At 42.3% G+C, this 7,834-nt stretch overlaps 1 long non-coding RNA gene across 1 annotated transcript; it reads left to right on the forward strand.

Moving 5' to 3' along the window:
* The first annotated feature begins 263 nt into the window (after nt 1-263).
* LOC139705528 (uncharacterized) lies at nt 264-2,760 on the forward strand. Its single transcript, XR_011707446.1, has 3 exons — nt 264-496; nt 1,010-1,128; nt 1,293-2,760. It is a non-coding gene; the product is annotated as an uncharacterized lncRNA (long non-coding RNA).
* Nucleotides 2,761-7,834: the final 5,074 nt, after the last annotated feature.

Here is a 7,834-nt window from a genome sequence, read left to right on the forward strand (position 1 = left end):
CTCCTTGGTACGTCATCGTCACTTAAGATTATCTTTACCCTATCCTGAGAAGCCACACCTAGTATCAATATGAGGGTCGAAGCATGCTGGGAGTTGTAGTTTCGAAAACAAAAGCCCAGTTAGAGCTCAAAGGATTTACCCTCGAAACAGCAGTCTCGCGCAGAATGCTGAGCGGGCGCGCGCACGCACGCGTTTGCGTACGCGTTCGCAAAAGCCGTCGCCCCCGCCTGCGCAAAAGTGGGCTTGCGACGTCGCGGACCCGGGCGCGCAACACAAACTGATCCTTGAGACCCGCCCTCTGAGGCTTTTCTCCTTCGGGCTCTCACCGGAAGCAGTCTGGTCCTTTCCGGCGTGGTGGTTCCTTCGGGCATGGTTTTGCTCCAGCAGGCCATTAGGCGGCGTCTTCAGCGGTCAGTTTCTGCTTCCGGTTGAAGAGCCGAGGCATTTCCGCAGAGCTAGGGACGTGTGGGAAACGTACGCGTTGTGTTTTAAGTTGGTGGGTCAACGATAAACATGGGGTCGCGAGAAATTTGTAGTTAATTAGGAATTAGAAGTATTTTGGAATAAACTGAGTCGCTTTCGGGTTCTGCCCTTAATTGTACAGTTTGGACAAGTCCCTTTTATTCTCGGCGACGCTTGCCTTTAAATTTCTCAGTGGCTTTCCATTGCCCCAAAGACAGCGTCCAGTTTCCTGAAATTGACATACTGGACATCACCTAAATCGGCCCTAGCTTGTGCAGGCGCCATCTCCCATCGTTCGCCTCTTGTCAGCCTCTGCTCCAGGGATCTGAACTTCTCTCCCCCCACCTCCTTACAGTCACTGTACCTGTACCATTTGCGCCGAGTCCTATTTGCCCTTGGGGTTTTGACTTACTCCAGTAGTCAAGGGTCGGCCCTGCTTGATGCACTCCATCTCCTTTGGCCTCTCGTTTCCCTTGGTTTATTCCTTGTACTATTGTGGTTGTAGAGCTGCGGTGGCCCTCTGCCTAACAGAAGTCTGTTCCTGCAGGCCAGTTCTGGAAGGACAGTCACCTCTTTAAGGGAAGCGCACCTTTTAGCCCTAATGGCTACACGACATTAGCTGCTGAGCAGAGTGATAAGCACAAATGGAACAGTAATGGTACCTGGGTGAGTGAAGCCGACTTGGGAAACTGGTGAACTGCATGTCACCTCGCCTGCCGTGCAAGGGCAGCCACCGTTTACCTCCATGGGTTGTTGTGGTCTAGGAAGACACACACTTTTTCGTCAAAAACGATAACTATTTTTAGAATACTCTCTTTCCTTCTAAATAGGACTAATACCCTAAAAGTACAACATGCCGAACGAAACACTTAGCTCACAGACTACTGGTTTGTAAAGAAAGAAGAAGAGAAAAAAGCGGGTAAGATAAGAAGATAAAAGTAAAAATAGTTCCTGTGTCTAGATCTTGGGAAAAGAACTTGCTTTGGTAATCTTGCCTTTGGGAAGAGTGTTAGGTGCAGGACAGGCTGAACTAAGTTGCCTGCAGGGCAGGCTGAACAAACGTTAGCTGCAGGATAACCCATGCACCCAAACCACCTTGTGTCTGGTCCTTTATCACCTGTTTTGCGTCAAGTTTGAACACTCAACCCCCGCCCCCCCAAGGCTGAACCCTTAACCCCGCTTGTGCCAACAAGGCAGCTTGCAGACCCAGAGACCCCATTAGATTTTAGCTATAAAAACTCCCTCCTGCCGGGCCACTCTCTCTTGCTCTGTCTCCCTCTCTTGCTTTTGTTCTCCATTGCTCTCTCTTTCTTCTCTTGCTCTCTCTCTCTTTTTCTCCTCTTTTGCACTGTTGCAATAAAGATCTCTTGGTCCCTCCAAGTGTTGTGGTCACTTTCCTTTCAAAGAGAAACTCCTCAGAAGAAATATAAAGAGTGAACTCGTGGGCTGGGGATATGGCTCAAGCGGTAGCGCGCTCTCCTGGCATGTGTGGGGCCCGGGTTGGATCCTCAGCACCACATAAAAATAAAATAAAGATGTTGTGTCCACCAAAAACTAAAAATAAATATTGAAATTCTCTCTCTCTGTGTCTCTTAAAAAAAAAGAGTGAACTCGTTTGTATTGATTTAACGTGTGACATGTGAGACCCTGTTAATAACCCAGTCTCTTTATAAGTCTGTGCTCTTCAGTGCCCTCAGGTGATTACCATTCCTAGTTGAATTAGGGAATGTTAAAGCACAATATTGGACACAATACCTTTAAACAGTTTTCAGAAGTTTGTTTTGCATTTTGGATGTTCCCCACTCTCCATTCACATACTGAGGGTTTCCTATCATTTGGGCTATGATCTGGCCTCTAATTAGTGTGGTCTTGGTGGACTTGTAATAGTGGTCTACTTTATGCTTTGAATATAACCCTTGCTGCTCTGCCACTGCAACTTATTTTTAAAATGGACATGTTTCTTCCTCTCTCTTTGCTCCTCTGCTCCTCCCTAATCTCAGGGGAAACAAGATTACCTTTCTTCCCCACTTTAGGCAGATTTATCTGTCCTTGAGTACACACCTACCATTGCAAGGAACGAATTCAGACATTGGGGATGGTATCAGAAGATATAAGAAGTGAGTATCTCCCAAATTAACAAGTGGATTATAATTCAACAGAAACATGAGAAATGTAGCATTTGAATCACCTCTTCAAAAGCTCCCTCTTCCTGTTGATGGGCAGGGTCACAGCCTCTGGGACCAGAGTTCCCTGTGTCTCTCCTTTGCTAGCAAAACAATAAACCTTCATTTTCCTTTTTCTCAAAACCGTGTCCTCCTTATTGGATTGGCATAGGGGAAAAGGACCAAGCTTTGGCAACAGACTAGGCACAGGGGAAGCAGACACTATGCTTTTATATTGCTTTTGCTCTCTATGTAAATAAACCATTTGGGTCCAATGGAGTCATTCCCTCATCTTTTGTGGGGCGGGGTCATGGAGATCAGTGATAAACTCAAGGAAACTTTATCACTGAGCTACATCCCCAGTCCTTTTTTTTTTAATATTATTTTTTAGTTGTAGTTGGACACAATACCTTTATTTTACTTATTTATTTTTATGTGGTGCTGAAGATCAGACCCAGGACCTCGCCTGTGCTAGGCAAGCACTCTATCACTGAGACACAATCTCAGCCCCATCCCCAGTCCTTTTTATTTTTTATTTTGAGACAGGGTTTTGCTAAGTTGTATTCTCTTGCCTCTGCTTCCCAAATTGCTAGGATTAAGGCATGTACCACTGCATCCAACCAATTTACCCCTTACTGACAAAATCGGTCTGGCAAGCCAATACAACATCTGCATCAGTGTTAGGCATTGAGATGCTGCTTAGGGACTGCTTGAACATTTGATAATAAGCCTGAATATAAAAGAAATCACATAACATTGGTGGGAGGGCATCCTGGGTATACAAATAGTAGTTAGAAATAAACTGGTCAAAATGTCCCTAAATAGGAACAAGTAAAATGTGGTGTATCCATGCAGGTCCATTACTACTCAGCAACAAAAAAGGGAAAATTAGGGGTTGGGAATATAGCTCAGTTGGTGAGTGCTTGCCTTGCATGCACAAGGCCCTCTGGTTTGATCATCAGCACCAAAAAAAAAAAAAAAAAAAGGGGGGGGGGAATTAATGATTAATGCAATAAATGTAGATGAATCTCAAAATCATTACCCTAAGTGAAGCAAGCCAAGCACAAAGCTTACTTACTAGATGATTCCTTTATATATGATGCAAATATAGTGACAAAATGTCTTAATTTCAGTGGTGATTTTATAGTTAAACAACTAATAGAAATCATCAAGTGTGTACTTTTAAGACAGGTATGATGGGTATGGTGGCACACATCTAATCCCAGCAATTCAGGAGGAGGAGGCAGGAGGATTGCAATTTTGAGACCAACTGGGCAACCTATCCTGTTTGAAAATTTTTTTAAAAAAGGGTTGGAGATATAGCTCAGTGATAGAGTGCTGCTGGATTCAGTCCCCAGTATTTCAAAAATAAAAGATTAATCTGCTGTAATAAAGAGCTGTCAAATACAGTGACTTAAATAATGTAAAACATTCCTTCCCTCTTCTCTGATGGTCTACAGTGGTCATTCCAGGTTAGTCGTGCAGCTCTGCTCTAAAATGTCACCCAAGGACCCAACTTCCTTTCATCTTCTTGACCTTGTTGCCCCACCTCTCCTAGGGGCTGACCTCAAATTTGCAATCCTCGTTCCTTAGCCTGCCAAATTGCTGGGATTATAGGTGTACACAATCGCACTTGACTATGAACACATCAAGTCTTTTATTTTAGTTATTAATATTTATTTTATTTTTGGTACTGGGGATTGAACTCAAGGGCGCTTAACCACTGAGCCACATCCAAAGCCCTTTTTTGCATTTTATTTAGAGACACTGTCTCACTGAGTTGCTTAGGGCTCTTAAATTGTTGAGTTGCTTAGGATCCTCCTGCCTCAGCCTCCTGAGTTTCTGTGATTGCAGGTATGTGCTGTTGTGTCCCAGTTCCACATTAGTTTTTAGGGATGTAAATGAAATAACCAAATGTCTACATGTACTAATTATCAATTTAATTAAGACTACATTTTAAATATGATCATGCAAAAACACTTTCTGAATCTATATACTATGTTACTTAAAAGTGTTCTAGGGCTGGGGGTGTAGCTCACTTGGTAAAGTGCTTGCCTCAAAGACACAAGGCCCTGGGTTCAATCTCCAGAACCACTCACACACAAAAGTGTTCTAAATACATACCCATTTGCGTAACTTTTTTGGAACCATGGATTGAATCCAGGGATGCTTTACCACTAAGCCACATCCCCAGTTTTTTGTTTTGTTTTGTTTTGTTTTGGAGACAGGATCTAACTAAGTTGCTTAAAGCCTCACTATGTCACCGAGGTTGAGCTCAAACTTGCTATATTCCTGCATTGGCTTCCCAAGTCACTGGGATTATAGGCATGACCTACCATGCCTGGTTCACATAACCTTTCTAAGACATTTTTTTTTTTTTTGGTTGGTTGGTTGGTTTTTTGTTTTGTAATTCATGATCTCCACTAAACAAACAAACAAAAAAACCCTCATGTTAATTTTTAAAGCAATTTTTTAAAACCTTATTTTCAACATCAAGCACTTGAATAGTGTGGCCCTATCACACATTCATACAAAGAATAATCTATGTAAGATTTCTCTGCCACTAGCTACTATAAAAAAAACATGAAAATTAACAATTTTGGCCAAGATGTGAAGCTACTGGAACCCCCATGCCTTGTTGGTACAATATAATAAGAAATATAGTTGGTCTTTGTTCTGTCTCCTGGCATAGAACTCCTCAAATCCTTGGAATTTTCTGGATGAGAAGAGCAAAAGGAGAATCTTTTGTTTAAATGTCATTCTCAGTGGGAATCTAGATAGCTTCAGGATGGGAGCTTCTCATCTGAAAGATTAAACCTTGATTAGAAGCTTATAACTTTCTGGCCCCACTTTATAACATCTAGGGAATAGAAAGAGTCTGGGCATTGACCTAATCACCCGCGGCCAGTGACTTTTAATCATTGTTTGTTTGTTCCTATGTATGATTCCACAAAACAAAGACCCTAAACAAGATTTGGAGAGCTCCTGGGCTAGTGAACACATTGAGATGGTGGGAGGATAGGGTACCCAGAGGGGCATGGAAGCCATGCCATGGAAATGTATGCATTTCTTCCATTTGGCTGTTGTTCCTGAGTGGTAACCTTTTTTTGGTACTAGGGACTGAACTCAGGGACACTCAACCACTGAGCCACATCCCCAGCCCTATTTTGTATTTATTTCATTTAGAGACAGGGGCTCACTTTTTTTTGCTGAGGCTGACTTTGAACTTGGGATCCTCCTGTCTCAATCTCCCAAGGCACTGGGATTACAGGCATGTGCCACCATGCCCAGCTCTGAGTGGTGACCTTTTTTTTTTTTAAGATAGACAGCATGCCTTTATTTTATTTTTTATTTTTTTATGTGGTGCCAGCGATCTAACCCAGTGACTCACGCATGCTAGGCAAGCACACTGCCACGGAGCTACAGTCCCAGCCCTGAGTGGTAACCTTTTAATAAACTAGTAATAGTAAGTAAATAACTTTTCTGAGTTCTGTGAGTCCTTCTAAGAAATTATCAAACTTTTTTCGACCTGTACATTTTCAAATTTGTGTGTATGGGGCTGAGGTGGAAGCTCAGTGGCAGAGTGTTGCCTCAAACATGTGAGGCACTAGGTTTGATTCTCAGCACCACATAAAAATAAATAAATGAAAATATTGTTCCATGTATAACTAAAAAAGTTATGTATAAACTAAAAAGTCCATGTATAACTAAAAAAATATTTTTAAAAGTTTGTGTTTGGGGCTGGGGTTGTGGCTCAGCAGTAGAGCGTTCAACTAGCACGCGGAAGGCCCTGGGTTTAATCCTCAGCAGCACATAAAAGTGAGTAAATAAAATAAAGGTATTGTGTCCAACTACAACTAAAAAATAAATATTTAAAAAAAAATTGTGTTTATGTTGGACAGATTGTAGTTAACCTACAGACCCAATCCTGGGGATTGGACCAGAACTTGTGAAAGAAGGCAGTCCCTTAAACCCGTGAAGTCTTCTAATAGGGGTTCACTTGATGCTTTGACTATATCCCTTATGGCTTTGAAATATACATGTTTTTTCCTTTTTCCCAACCTCCTTCTCCCTGATCTTCTTTTCTCTGATCTAATTCTATAGCCTTTCTAATCTCATTTTCTATGATAAACCTCTTTAAAAACCCTACTCTTGCTGAAGGGCAGAATCACAGCCTTTGGGACAGGAGTCTCCTGTGTTTCTCCTTTGCTAGCAAAGCAATAATCTTTTCCCTTTTTCTTAAAACCATGTTCTCATTATTAGATTGGCTTTGGGGACAAGAACCAAGCTTTCGGCAACAATCTGATGCTAATTCTGCTAGTTAATGTCAGAATTAATTGGATTGTAATTGACACCCAGTTGATGTCTGGAGATTTGGAGAATTGGTTGGTGTCAGGAAGGAAAGAAAAACAAAAACAAAAACAAACCCTCATTTAGTTTAAGAAGTGTTGTGAGAAAAAAATCTAACAGGATTAAAAACTGTCAGAGAGGCTATAGAATTAGCCTGGCATGATGGCACACACCTATAATCCAGTGGCTGGGGAAGCTGAGGCAGGAGGATGGAAAGTTCAAAGCCAGGCTCAGTAACTTAGTGAGACCATCTCAAAAGAAAAATATAAAAAGCCTGGGGATGAAGCCTGGTGAAGTGCCTCAGGGTTCAATCTCTGCCCTTCCTCAACCCCCCAAAAAAAGAAAAGAAAAAATTTCTATGCCACTTTTTTTTTCTCTGAATACCAAGGATTATATTCAGGGGCATTCAACCGCTGAGCCACTATTTGTATTTTATTTAGAGACAGGGTCTCACTGAGCTGCTTAGTGCCTCGCTTTTACTGAAGCTGGCTTTGAACTTGCGATCCTCCTGCCTCAACCTCCTGAGCCACTGGGATCACAGGCGTACGCCACCATGCCTGGCTTCTCTGCCACTTCGAAAAAATTGATTCTGTCAGGTAGCCTCCATAAATATCCCAGACTTACGTTAATTGAGGTCATCTGAGGTGATGTATATTTGAAACAAAAAGTACTTTTTAAAAATGAAGCAACTGAGATCTTTTTAAGATCATGACTATGGGGCAACATATTTTGGGGGGGGTCGGGGGGTTGTTTTTCATTTTTGCTTTGGCGGGCAGAGAACCCTCATCGGGTTTATGTGAGAAGCCAAGACTAACTGACCCAAACCTGGAGTTCTTGCTTTCTGAGCCTTGATGCCTTTG

Source organism: Marmota flaviventris, chromosome 1 (assembly GCF_047511675.1).
Source record: "Marmota flaviventris isolate mMarFla1 chromosome 1, mMarFla1.hap1, whole genome shotgun sequence".
Taxonomy (NCBI): domain Eukaryota; kingdom Metazoa; phylum Chordata; class Mammalia; order Rodentia; family Sciuridae; genus Marmota; species Marmota flaviventris.